This window comes from Schistocerca cancellata, unplaced genomic scaffold (genome assembly GCF_023864275.1).
Source record: "Schistocerca cancellata isolate TAMUIC-IGC-003103 unplaced genomic scaffold, iqSchCanc2.1 HiC_scaffold_924, whole genome shotgun sequence".
Taxonomy (NCBI): Eukaryota; Metazoa; Arthropoda; class Insecta; order Orthoptera; family Acrididae; genus Schistocerca; species Schistocerca cancellata.
The window spans coordinates 24819-37282 of NW_026046932.1; the positions used below are offsets into that span (position 1 = coordinate 24819).

At 50.8% G+C, this 12464-nt stretch overlaps 14 non-coding genes across 14 annotated transcripts; all 14 read left to right on the forward strand.

Annotated features, from left to right (window-relative positions):
• Positions 1-605: 605 nt before the first annotated feature.
• On the forward strand, positions 606-678 carry Trnaa-ugc (transfer RNA alanine (anticodon UGC)). The gene has a single exon. It is a non-coding gene; the product is annotated as a tRNA-Ala (tRNA).
• Positions 679-1101: 423 nt separating this feature from the next.
• Positions 1102-1174, forward strand: Trnaa-agc (transfer RNA alanine (anticodon AGC)). Its single transcript has one exon. It is a non-coding gene; the product is annotated as a tRNA-Ala (tRNA).
• Positions 1175-2248: 1074 nt separating this feature from the next.
• On the forward strand, positions 2249-2321 carry Trnaa-ugc (transfer RNA alanine (anticodon UGC)). Its single transcript has one exon. It is a non-coding gene; the product is annotated as a tRNA-Ala (tRNA).
• A 423-nt stretch (positions 2322-2744) lies between these two features.
• Trnaa-agc (transfer RNA alanine (anticodon AGC)) lies at positions 2745-2817 on the forward strand. Its single transcript has one exon. It is a non-coding gene; the product is annotated as a tRNA-Ala (tRNA).
• A 1430-nt stretch (positions 2818-4247) lies between these two features.
• On the forward strand, positions 4248-4320 carry Trnaa-ugc (transfer RNA alanine (anticodon UGC)). The gene has a single exon. It is a non-coding gene; the product is annotated as a tRNA-Ala (tRNA).
• A 423-nt stretch (positions 4321-4743) lies between these two features.
• Positions 4744-4816, forward strand: Trnaa-agc (transfer RNA alanine (anticodon AGC)). Its single transcript has one exon. It is a non-coding gene; the product is annotated as a tRNA-Ala (tRNA).
• Positions 4817-6246: 1430 nt separating this feature from the next.
• On the forward strand, positions 6247-6319 carry Trnaa-ugc (transfer RNA alanine (anticodon UGC)). The gene has a single exon. It is a non-coding gene; the product is annotated as a tRNA-Ala (tRNA).
• Positions 6320-6742: 423 nt separating this feature from the next.
• Trnaa-agc (transfer RNA alanine (anticodon AGC)) lies at positions 6743-6815 on the forward strand. Its single transcript has one exon. It is a non-coding gene; the product is annotated as a tRNA-Ala (tRNA).
• A 1074-nt stretch (positions 6816-7889) lies between these two features.
• Positions 7890-7962, forward strand: Trnaa-ugc (transfer RNA alanine (anticodon UGC)). Its single transcript has one exon. It is a non-coding gene; the product is annotated as a tRNA-Ala (tRNA).
• Positions 7963-8385: 423 nt separating this feature from the next.
• Positions 8386-8458, forward strand: Trnaa-agc (transfer RNA alanine (anticodon AGC)). The gene has a single exon. It is a non-coding gene; the product is annotated as a tRNA-Ala (tRNA).
• A 1074-nt stretch (positions 8459-9532) lies between these two features.
• Trnaa-ugc (transfer RNA alanine (anticodon UGC)) lies at positions 9533-9605 on the forward strand. Its single transcript has one exon. It is a non-coding gene; the product is annotated as a tRNA-Ala (tRNA).
• Positions 9606-10028: 423 nt separating this feature from the next.
• On the forward strand, positions 10029-10101 carry Trnaa-agc (transfer RNA alanine (anticodon AGC)). The gene has a single exon. It is a non-coding gene; the product is annotated as a tRNA-Ala (tRNA).
• Positions 10102-11175: 1074 nt separating this feature from the next.
• Trnaa-ugc (transfer RNA alanine (anticodon UGC)) lies at positions 11176-11248 on the forward strand. Its single transcript has one exon. It is a non-coding gene; the product is annotated as a tRNA-Ala (tRNA).
• Positions 11249-11671: 423 nt separating this feature from the next.
• Trnaa-agc (transfer RNA alanine (anticodon AGC)) lies at positions 11672-11744 on the forward strand. The gene has a single exon. It is a non-coding gene; the product is annotated as a tRNA-Ala (tRNA).
• The last annotated feature ends 720 nt before the right edge of the window (positions 11745-12464 follow it).

Genomic DNA, 12464 nt, shown 5'->3' on the forward strand with positions numbered 1-12464 from the left:
AGGCGAAATGTGCTCACTCGCTTGGGCGCGACGTCAAGCTCTAAATAAGGCTGTCACTAGCGTGAGCGTTGCGTGAGCGTCGTGTAAAGTCGGAAAAGTCGTCTGCATTGGTGAGTGCCATGTTTGGGGAGCGTTTCGTAGTTTGCGCAGTGCAATGGAGACGCGGAAACGTGTTGTGGCCCAGTCTTTTGCAGTTGGACGACAAGAGTGGTACACAGTAGTAAAGTGCGAGGCAGTGAGTTGGCATGAACAGTCGAGTGCACAATGGGGCTTCAGATGTGCTTGTTACCTGAGGCGCGGTGTGATTGCCGACAAGGAGTGAAAACGGAGCAATTTGTGACTGTCCTTTCGAGAAATGGCTCTGAGCACTATGGGTCTCAACTGCTGTGGTCATCAGTCGACAGTCCTTTCAATTTAAGACGTTAAATACAGACGGAATTTGTAGTCGTAACACCAGAACATCGAAACTACTTGGAACTCATGTGTATATGAACGTGACCACGCCTTTGTACACTGGTCCCTTCACCCCTACAAACCAACCAACCATCAGGTCCGTGCACTTCAGAGTAGCAAAGAAAGGAAAACAGCGCAGCTCTGTTGCGCTTGGGGGCGTAGCTCAGTTGGTAGAGCGTTCGCTTTGCATGTGAAAGGTCCCGGGTTCAAGCCCCGGCGCCTCCATGTTTTGTGGACAGTGCATGGTAAGTGTTGGTCGCGGCGAGCCTAAAGACACGCAAGATGTTGCAAAGCCAGCGTCACAGACTCATATGATGTATACTGACGTAAGGAGAGCAAGACGTAAATGTGAGGACCGGCTGTTGTCGAGGTGTCATCGACTGCAAATCTGTCTTAGGTATAACGGCCTAACCTCAATGAAGTCTAGAGAGTGGACAACACGTCCGTCTTACTCAGAGTGGTGGCCGAACGCTATTTTCGACGTTGTGCGTGCCACTTTAATTTTGGCCAACTACGATTCGATACAGAATGCAGAAAACCTGAAAGACACCCTCGCGGCCACATTGAGAGTAGTGTTTGTCTGCGGAATAATGAGAGTGCAAGGGTCTGTGGTATTGATATGGTTGTATGTAGCACTATTTGTCATCAGGGGGCGTAGCTCAGATGGTAGAGCGCTCGCTTAGCATGCGAGAGGTACTGGGATCGATACCCAGCGCCTCCAGAATTTTTAACACACCAACATGTCCACACTGCCATGCAAGTGGAATAATTCACAGCCAGCGAATGTGTCAAGGCAGATACGAGCGAACGATTAGCAGCCACAATTGGCAAGCGTACTGTTACGCGCAAGAAGCACCCTCCTCCCACCGCTACACTGAATTTAGAAACAGTACAAGTCCTCCCTTAAGATTCTCAAACCTATGTCGGAAAGATCTGCCTTGCGCCGAGTTCACAAAAATCCCACTGCACATTCCCATTCTTTACGTGCAGTCGGCTGCTACTGGTGTTGCTAGTTGTGACTGCTGATGACAGATGCCGTAGCAATCAATTCATGGAGTGAGTTGTATGTTTTGCGATACTCTGTCTCTGACAAGCAAGCAGAGGTGACATAGGCGCGAACACGGGAAGGTTGCAGCCCCTCGCTGCCTGCAGACACCGAGCAGCCACACTAGGTGGGCGGCCTAAGCCGTAGGCGAAATGTGCTCACTCGCTTGGGCGCGACGTCAAGCTCTAAATAAGGCTGTCACTAGCGTGAGCGTTGCGTGAGCGTCGTGTAAAGTCGGAAAAGTCGTCTGCATTGGTGAGTGCCATGTTTGGGGAGCGTTTCGTAGTTTGCGCAGTGCAATGGAGACGCGGAAACGTGTTGTGGCCCAGTCTTTTGCAGTTGGACGACAAGAGTGGTACACAGTAGTAAAGTGCGAGGCAGTGAGTTGGCATGAACAGTCGAGTGCACAATGGGGCTTCAGATGTGCTTGTTACCTGAGGCGCGGTGTGATTGCCGACAAGGAGTGAAAACGGAGCAATTTGTGACTGTCCTTTCGAGAAATGGCTCTGAGCACTATGGGTCTCAACTGCTGTGGTCATCAGTCGACAGTCCTTTCAATTTAAGACGTTAAATACAGACGGAATTTGTAGTCGTAACACCAGAACATCGAAACTACTTGGAACTCATGTGTATATGAACGTGACCACGCCTTTGTACACTGGTCCCTTCACCCCTACAAACCAACCAACCATCAGGTCCGTGCACTTCAGAGTAGCAAAGAAAGGAAAACAGCGCAGCTCTGTTGCGCTTGGGGGCGTAGCTCAGTTGGTAGAGCGTTCGCTTTGCATGTGAAAGGTCCCGGGTTCAAGCCCCGGCGCCTCCATGTTTTGTGGACAGTGCATGGTAAGTGTTGGTCGCGGCGAGCCTAAAGACACGCAAGATGTTGCAAAGCCAGCGTCACAGACTCATATGATGTATACTGACGTAAGGAGAGCAAGACGTAAATGTGAGGACCGGCTGTTGTCGAGGTGTCATCGACTGCAAATCTGTCTTAGGTATAACGGCCTAACCTCAATGAAGTCTAGAGAGTGGACAACACGTCCGTCTTACTCAGAGTGGTGGCCGAACGCTATTTTCGACGTTGTGCGTGCCACTTTAATTTTGGCCAACTACGATTCGATACAGAATGCAGAAAACCTGAAAGACACCCTCGCGGCCACATTGAGAGTAGTGTTTGTCTGCGGAATAATGAGAGTGCAAGGGTCTGTGGTATTGATATGGTTGTATGTAGCACTATTTGTCATCAGGGGGCGTAGCTCAGATGGTAGAGCGCTCGCTTAGCATGCGAGAGGTACTGGGATCGATACCCAGCGCCTCCAGAATTTTTAACACACCAACATGTCCACACTGCCATGCAAGTGGAATAATTCACAGCCAGCGAATGTGTCAAGGCAGATACGAGCGAACGATTAGCAGCCACAATTGGCAAGCGTACTGTTACGCGCAAGAAGCACCCTCCTCCCACCGCTACACTGAATTTAGAAACAGTACAAGTCCTCCCTTAAGATTCTCAAACCTATGTCGGAAAGATCTGCCTTGCGCCGAGTTCACAAAAATCCCACTGCACATTCCCATTCTTTACGTGCAGTCGGCTGCTACTGGTGTTGCTAGTTGTGACTGCTGATGACAGATGCCGTAGCAATCAATTCATGGAGTGAGTTGTATGTTTTGCGATACTCTGTCTCTGACAAGCAAGCAGAGGTGACATAGGCGCGAACACGGGAAGGTTGCAGCCCCTCGCTGCCTGCAGACACCGAGCAGCCACACTAGGTGGGCGGCCTAAGCCGTAGGCGAAATGTGCTCACTCGCTTGGGCGCGACGTCAAGCTCTAAATAAGGCTGTCACTAGCGTGAGCGTTGCGTGAGCGTCGTGTAAAGTCGGAAAAGTCGTCTGCATTGGTGAGTGCCATGTTTGGGGAGCGTTTCGTAGTTTGCGCAGTGCAATGGAGACGCGGAAACGTGTTGTGGCCCAGTCTTTTGCAGTTGGACGACAAGAGTGGTACACAGTAGTAAAGTGCGAGGCAGTGAGTTGGCATGAACAGTCGAGTGCACAATGGGGCTTCAGATGTGCGAACACGGGAAGGTTGCAGCCCCTCGCTGCCTGCAGACACCGAGCAGCCACACTAGGTGGGCGGCCTAAGCCGTAGGCGAAATGTGCTCACTCGCTTGGGCGCGACGTCAAGCTCTAAATAAGGCTGTCACTAGCGTGAGCGTTGCGTGAGCGTCGTGTAAAGTCGGAAAAGTCGTCTGCATTGGTGAGTGCCATGTTTGGGGAGCGTTTCGTAGTTTGCGCAGTGCAATGGAGACGCGGAAACGTGTTGTGGCCCAGTCTTTTGCAGTTGGACGACAAGAGTGGTACACAGTAGTAAAGTGCGAGGCAGTGAGTTGGCATGAACAGTCGAGTGCACAATGGGGCTTCAGATGTGCTTGTTACCTGAGGCGCGGTGTGATTGCCGACAAGGAGTGAAAACGGAGCAATTTGTGACTGTCCTTTCGAGAAATGGCTCTGAGCACTATGGGTCTCAACTGCTGTGGTCATCAGTCGACAGTCCTTTCAATTTAAGACGTTAAATACAGACGGAATTTGTAGTCGTAACACCAGAACATCGAAACTACTTGGAACTCATGTGTATATGAACGTGACCACGCCTTTGTACACTGGTCCCTTCACCCCTACAAACCAACCAACCATCAGGTCCGTGCACTTCAGAGTAGCAAAGAAAGGAAAACAGCGCAGCTCTGTTGCGCTTGGGGGCGTAGCTCAGTTGGTAGAGCGTTCGCTTTGCATGTGAAAGGTCCCGGGTTCAAGCCCCGGCGCCTCCATGTTTTGTGGACAGTGCATGGTAAGTGTTGGTCGCGGCGAGCCTAAAGACACGCAAGATGTTGCAAAGCCAGCGTCACAGACTCATATGATGTATACTGACGTAAGGAGAGCAAGACGTAAATGTGAGGACCGGCTGTTGTCGAGGTGTCATCGACTGCAAATCTGTCTTAGGTATAACGGCCTAACCTCAATGAAGTCTAGAGAGTGGACAACACGTCCGTCTTACTCAGAGTGGTGGCCGAACGCTATTTTCGACGTTGTGCGTGCCACTTTAATTTTGGCCAACTACGATTCGATACAGAATGCAGAAAACCTGAAAGACACCCTCGCGGCCACATTGAGAGTAGTGTTTGTCTGCGGAATAATGAGAGTGCAAGGGTCTGTGGTATTGATATGGTTGTATGTAGCACTATTTGTCATCAGGGGGCGTAGCTCAGATGGTAGAGCGCTCGCTTAGCATGCGAGAGGTACTGGGATCGATACCCAGCGCCTCCAGAATTTTTAACACACCAACATGTCCACACTGCCATGCAAGTGGAATAATTCACAGCCAGCGAATGTGTCAAGGCAGATACGAGCGAACGATTAGCAGCCACAATTGGCAAGCGTACTGTTACGCGCAAGAAGCACCCTCCTCCCACCGCTACACTGAATTTAGAAACAGTACAAGTCCTCCCTTAAGATTCTCAAACCTATGTCGGAAAGATCTGCCTTGCGCCGAGTTCACAAAAATCCCACTGCACATTCCCATTCTTTACGTGCAGTCGGCTGCTACTGGTGTTGCTAGTTGTGACTGCTGATGACAGATGCCGTAGCAATCAATTCATGGAGTGAGTTGTATGTTTTGCGATACTCTGTCTCTGACAAGCAAGCAGAGGTGACATAGGCGCGAACACGGGAAGGTTGCAGCCCCTCGCTGCCTGCAGACACCGAGCAGCCACACTAGGTGGGCGGCCTAAGCCGTAGGCGAAATGTGCTCACTCGCTTGGGCGCGACGTCAAGCTCTAAATAAGGCTGTCACTAGCGTGAGCGTTGCGTGAGCGTCGTGTAAAGTCGGAAAAGTCGTCTGCATTGGTGAGTGCCATGTTTGGGGAGCGTTTCGTAGTTTGCGCAGTGCAATGGAGACGCGGAAACGTGTTGTGGCCCAGTCTTTTGCAGTTGGACGACAAGAGTGGTACACAGTAGTAAAGTGCGAGGCAGTGAGTTGGCATGAACAGTCGAGTGCACAATGGGGCTTCAGATGTGCGAACACGGGAAGGTTGCAGCCCCTCGCTGCCTGCAGACACCGAGCAGCCACACTAGGTGGGCGGCCTAAGCCGTAGGCGAAATGTGCTCACTCGCTTGGGCGCGACGTCAAGCTCTAAATAAGGCTGTCACTAGCGTGAGCGTTGCGTGAGCGTCGTGTAAAGTCGGAAAAGTCGTCTGCATTGGTGAGTGCCATGTTTGGGGAGCGTTTCGTAGTTTGCGCAGTGCAATGGAGACGCGGAAACGTGTTGTGGCCCAGTCTTTTGCAGTTGGACGACAAGAGTGGTACACAGTAGTAAAGTGCGAGGCAGTGAGTTGGCATGAACAGTCGAGTGCACAATGGGGCTTCAGATGTGCTTGTTACCTGAGGCGCGGTGTGATTGCCGACAAGGAGTGAAAACGGAGCAATTTGTGACTGTCCTTTCGAGAAATGGCTCTGAGCACTATGGGTCTCAACTGCTGTGGTCATCAGTCGACAGTCCTTTCAATTTAAGACGTTAAATACAGACGGAATTTGTAGTCGTAACACCAGAACATCGAAACTACTTGGAACTCATGTGTATATGAACGTGACCACGCCTTTGTACACTGGTCCCTTCACCCCTACAAACCAACCAACCATCAGGTCCGTGCACTTCAGAGTAGCAAAGAAAGGAAAACAGCGCAGCTCTGTTGCGCTTGGGGGCGTAGCTCAGTTGGTAGAGCGTTCGCTTTGCATGTGAAAGGTCCCGGGTTCAAGCCCCGGCGCCTCCATGTTTTGTGGACAGTGCATGGTAAGTGTTGGTCGCGGCGAGCCTAAAGACACGCAAGATGTTGCAAAGCCAGCGTCACAGACTCATATGATGTATACTGACGTAAGGAGAGCAAGACGTAAATGTGAGGACCGGCTGTTGTCGAGGTGTCATCGACTGCAAATCTGTCTTAGGTATAACGGCCTAACCTCAATGAAGTCTAGAGAGTGGACAACACGTCCGTCTTACTCAGAGTGGTGGCCGAACGCTATTTTCGACGTTGTGCGTGCCACTTTAATTTTGGCCAACTACGATTCGATACAGAATGCAGAAAACCTGAAAGACACCCTCGCGGCCACATTGAGAGTAGTGTTTGTCTGCGGAATAATGAGAGTGCAAGGGTCTGTGGTATTGATATGGTTGTATGTAGCACTATTTGTCATCAGGGGGCGTAGCTCAGATGGTAGAGCGCTCGCTTAGCATGCGAGAGGTACTGGGATCGATACCCAGCGCCTCCAGAATTTTTAACACACCAACATGTCCACACTGCCATGCAAGTGGAATAATTCACAGCCAGCGAATGTGTCAAGGCAGATACGAGCGAACGATTAGCAGCCACAATTGGCAAGCGTACTGTTACGCGCAAGAAGCACCCTCCTCCCACCGCTACACTGAATTTAGAAACAGTACAAGTCCTCCCTTAAGATTCTCAAACCTATGTCGGAAAGATCTGCCTTGCGCCGAGTTCACAAAAATCCCACTGCACATTCCCATTCTTTACGTGCAGTCGGCTGCTACTGGTGTTGCTAGTTGTGACTGCTGATGACAGATGCCGTAGCAATCAATTCATGGAGTGAGTTGTATGTTTTGCGATACTCTGTCTCTGACAAGCAAGCAGAGGTGACATAGGCGCGAACACGGGAAGGTTGCAGCCCCTCGCTGCCTGCAGACACCGAGCAGCCACACTAGGTGGGCGGCCTAAGCCGTAGGCGAAATGTGCTCACTCGCTTGGGCGCGACGTCAAGCTCTAAATAAGGCTGTCACTAGCGTGAGCGTTGCGTGAGCGTCGTGTAAAGTCGGAAAAGTCGTCTGCATTGGTGAGTGCCATGTTTGGGGAGCGTTTCGTAGTTTGCGCAGTGCAATGGAGACGCGGAAACGTGTTGTGGCCCAGTCTTTTGCAGTTGGACGACAAGAGTGGTACACAGTAGTAAAGTGCGAGGCAGTGAGTTGGCATGAACAGTCGAGTGCACAATGGGGCTTCAGATGTGCTTGTTACCTGAGGCGCGGTGTGATTGCCGACAAGGAGTGAAAACGGAGCAATTTGTGACTGTCCTTTCGAGAAATGGCTCTGAGCACTATGGGTCTCAACTGCTGTGGTCATCAGTCGACAGTCCTTTCAATTTAAGACGTTAAATACAGACGGAATTTGTAGTCGTAACACCAGAACATCGAAACTACTTGGAACTCATGTGTATATGAACGTGACCACGCCTTTGTACACTGGTCCCTTCACCCCTACAAACCAACCAACCATCAGGTCCGTGCACTTCAGAGTAGCAAAGAAAGGAAAACAGCGCAGCTCTGTTGCGCTTGGGGGCGTAGCTCAGTTGGTAGAGCGTTCGCTTTGCATGTGAAAGGTCCCGGGTTCAAGCCCCGGCGCCTCCATGTTTTGTGGACAGTGCATGGTAAGTGTTGGTCGCGGCGAGCCTAAAGACACGCAAGATGTTGCAAAGCCAGCGTCACAGACTCATATGATGTATACTGACGTAAGGAGAGCAAGACGTAAATGTGAGGACCGGCTGTTGTCGAGGTGTCATCGACTGCAAATCTGTCTTAGGTATAACGGCCTAACCTCAATGAAGTCTAGAGAGTGGACAACACGTCCGTCTTACTCAGAGTGGTGGCCGAACGCTATTTTCGACGTTGTGCGTGCCACTTTAATTTTGGCCAACTACGATTCGATACAGAATGCAGAAAACCTGAAAGACACCCTCGCGGCCACATTGAGAGTAGTGTTTGTCTGCGGAATAATGAGAGTGCAAGGGTCTGTGGTATTGATATGGTTGTATGTAGCACTATTTGTCATCAGGGGGCGTAGCTCAGATGGTAGAGCGCTCGCTTAGCATGCGAGAGGTACTGGGATCGATACCCAGCGCCTCCAGAATTTTTAACACACCAACATGTCCACACTGCCATGCAAGTGGAATAATTCACAGCCAGCGAATGTGTCAAGGCAGATACGAGCGAACGATTAGCAGCCACAATTGGCAAGCGTACTGTTACGCGCAAGAAGCACCCTCCTCCCACCGCTACACTGAATTTAGAAACAGTACAAGTCCTCCCTTAAGATTCTCAAACCTATGTCGGAAAGATCTGCCTTGCGCCGAGTTCACAAAAATCCCACTGCACATTCCCATTCTTTACGTGCAGTCGGCTGCTACTGGTGTTGCTAGTTGTGACTGCTGATGACAGATGCCGTAGCAATCAATTCATGGAGTGAGTTGTATGTTTTGCGATACTCTGTCTCTGACAAGCAAGCAGAGGTGACATAGGCGCGAACACGGGAAGGTTGCAGCCCCTCGCTGCCTGCAGACACCGAGCAGCCACACTAGGTGGGCGGCCTAAGCCGTAGGCGAAATGTGCTCACTCGCTTGGGCGCGACGTCAAGCTCTAAATAAGGCTGTCACTAGCGTGAGCGTTGCGTGAGCGTCGTGTAAAGTCGGAAAAGTCGTCTGCATTGGTGAGTGCCATGTTTGGGGAGCGTTTCGTAGTTTGCGCAGTGCAATGGAGACGCGGAAACGTGTTGTGGCCCAGTCTTTTGCAGTTGGACGACAAGAGTGGTACACAGTAGTAAAGTGCGAGGCAGTGAGTTGGCATGAACAGTCGAGTGCACAATGGGGCTTCAGATGTGCTTGTTACCTGAGGCGCGGTGTGATTGCCGACAAGGAGTGAAAACGGAGCAATTTGTGACTGTCCTTTCGAGAAATGGCTCTGAGCACTATGGGTCTCAACTGCTGTGGTCATCAGTCGACAGTCCTTTCAATTTAAGACGTTAAATACAGACGGAATTTGTAGTCGTAACACCAGAACATCGAAACTACTTGGAACTCATGTGTATATGAACGTGACCACGCCTTTGTACACTGGTCCCTTCACCCCTACAAACCAACCAACCATCAGGTCCGTGCACTTCAGAGTAGCAAAGAAAGGAAAACAGCGCAGCTCTGTTGCGCTTGGGGGCGTAGCTCAGTTGGTAGAGCGTTCGCTTTGCATGTGAAAGGTCCCGGGTTCAAGCCCCGGCGCCTCCATGTTTTGTGGACAGTGCATGGTAAGTGTTGGTCGCGGCGAGCCTAAAGACACGCAAGATGTTGCAAAGCCAGCGTCACAGACTCATATGATGTATACTGACGTAAGGAGAGCAAGACGTAAATGTGAGGACCGGCTGTTGTCGAGGTGTCATCGACTGCAAATCTGTCTTAGGTATAACGGCCTAACCTCAATGAAGTCTAGAGAGTGGACAACACGTCCGTCTTACTCAGAGTGGTGGCCGAACGCTATTTTCGACGTTGTGCGTGCCACTTTAATTTTGGCCAACTACGATTCGATACAGAATGCAGAAAACCTGAAAGACACCCTCGCGGCCACATTGAGAGTAGTGTTTGTCTGCGGAATAATGAGAGTGCAAGGGTCTGTGGTATTGATATGGTTGTATGTAGCACTATTTGTCATCAGGGGGCGTAGCTCAGATGGTAGAGCGCTCGCTTAGCATGCGAGAGGTACTGGGATCGATACCCAGCGCCTCCAGAATTTTTAACACACCAACATGTCCACACTGCCATGCAAGTGGAATAATTCACAGCCAGCGAATGTGTCAAGGCAGATACGAGCGAACGATTAGCAGCCACAATTGGCAAGCGTACTGTTACGCGCAAGAAGCACCCTCCTCCCACCGCTACACTGAATTTAGAAACAGTACAAGTCCTCCCTTAAGATTCTCAAACCTATGTCGGAAAGATCTGCCTTGCGCCGAGTTCACAAAAATCCCACTGCACATTCCCATTCTTTACGTGCAGTCGGCTGCTACTGGTGTTGCTAGTTGTGACTGCTGATGACAGATGCCGTAGCAATCAATTCATGGAGTGAGTTGTATGTTTTGCGATACTCTGTCTCTGACAAGCAAGCAGAGGTGACATAGGCGCGAACACGGGAAGGTTGCAGCCCCTCGCTGCCTGCAGACACCGAGCAGCCACACTAGGTGGGCGGCCTAAGCCGTAGGCGAAATGTGCTCACTCGCTTGGGCGCGACGTCAAGCTCTAAATAAGGCTGTCACTAGCGTGAGCGTTGCGTGAGCGTCGTGTAAAGTCGGAAAAGTCGTCTGCATTGGTGAGTGCCATGTTTGGGGAGCGTTTCGTAGTTTGCGCAGTGCAATGGAGACGCGGAAACGTGTTGTGGCCCAGTCTTTTGCAGTTGGACGACAAGAGTGGTACACAGTAGTAAAGTGCGAGGCAGTGAGTTGGCATGAACAGTCGAGTGCACAATGGGGCTTCAGATGTGCTTGTTACCTGAGGCGCGGTGTGATTGCCGACAAGGAGTGAAAACGGAGCAATTTGTGACTGTCCTTTCGAGAAATGGCTCTGAGCACTATGGGTCTCAACTGCTGTGGTCATCAGTCGACAGTCCTTTCAATTTAAGACGTTAAATACAGACGGAATTTGTAGTCGTAACACCAGAACATCGAAACTACTTGGAACTCATGTGTATATGAACGTGACCACGCCTTTGTACACTGGTCCCTTCACCCCTACAAACCAACCAACCATCAGGTCCGTGCACTTCAGAGTAGCAAAGAAAGGAAAACAGCGCAGCTCTGTTGCGCTTGGGGGCGTAGCTCAGTTGGTAGAGCGTTCGCTTTGCATGTGAAAGGTCCCGGGTTCAAGCCCCGGCGCCTCCATGTTTTGTGGACAGTGCATGGTAAGTGTTGGTCGCGGCGAGCCTAAAGACACGCAAGATGTTGCAAAGCCAGCGTCACAGACTCATATGATGTATACTGACGTAAGGAGAGCAAGACGTAAATGTGAGGACCGGCTGTTGTCGAGGTGTCATCGACTGCAAATCTGTCTTAGGTATAACGGCCTAACCTCAATGAAGTCTAGAGAGTGGACAACACGTCCGTCTTACTCAGAGTGGTGGCCGAACGCTATTTTCGACGTTGTGCGTGCCACTTTAATTTTGGCCAACTACGATTCGATACAGAATGCAGAAAACCTGAAAGACACCCTCGCGGCCACATTGAGAGTAGTGTTTGTCTGCGGAATAATGAGAGTGCAAGGGTCTGTGGTATTGATATGGTTGTATGTAGCACTATTTGTCATCAGGGGGCGTAGCTCAGATGGTAGAGCGCTCGCTTAGCATGCGAGAGGTACTGGGATCGATACCCAGCGCCTCCAGAATTTTTAACACACCAACATGTCCACACTGCCATGCAAGTGGAATAATTCACAGCCAGCGAATGTGTCAAGGCAGATACGAGCGAACGATTAGCAGCCACAATTGGCAAGCGTACTGTTACGCGCAAGAAGCACCCTCCTCCCACCGCTACACTGAATTTAGAAACAGTACAAGTCCTCCCTTAAGATTCTCAAACCTATGTCGGAAAGATCTGCCTTGCGCCGAGTTCACAAAAATCCCACTGCACATTCCCATTCTTTACGTGCAGTCGGCTGCTACTGGTGTTGCTAGTTGTGACTGCTGATGACAGATGCCGTAGCAATCAATTCATGGAGTGAGTTGTATGTTTTGCGATACTCTGTCTCTGACAAGCAAGCAGAGGTGACATAGGCGCGAACACGGGAAGGTTGCAGCCCCTCGCTGCCTGCAGACACCGAGCAGCCACACTAGGTGGGCGGCCTAAGCCGTAGGCGAAATGTGCTCACTCGCTTGGGCGCGACGTCAAGCTCTAAATAAGGCTGTCACTAGCGTGAGCGTTGCGTGAGCGTCGTGTAAAGTCGGAAAAGTCGTCTGCATTGGTGAGTGCCATGTTTGGGGAGCGTTTCGTAGTTTGCGCAGTGCAATGGAGACGCGGAAACGTGTTGTGGCCCAGTCTTTTGCAGTTGGACGACAAGAGTGGTACACAGTAGTAAAGTGCGAGGCAGTGAGTTGGCATGAAC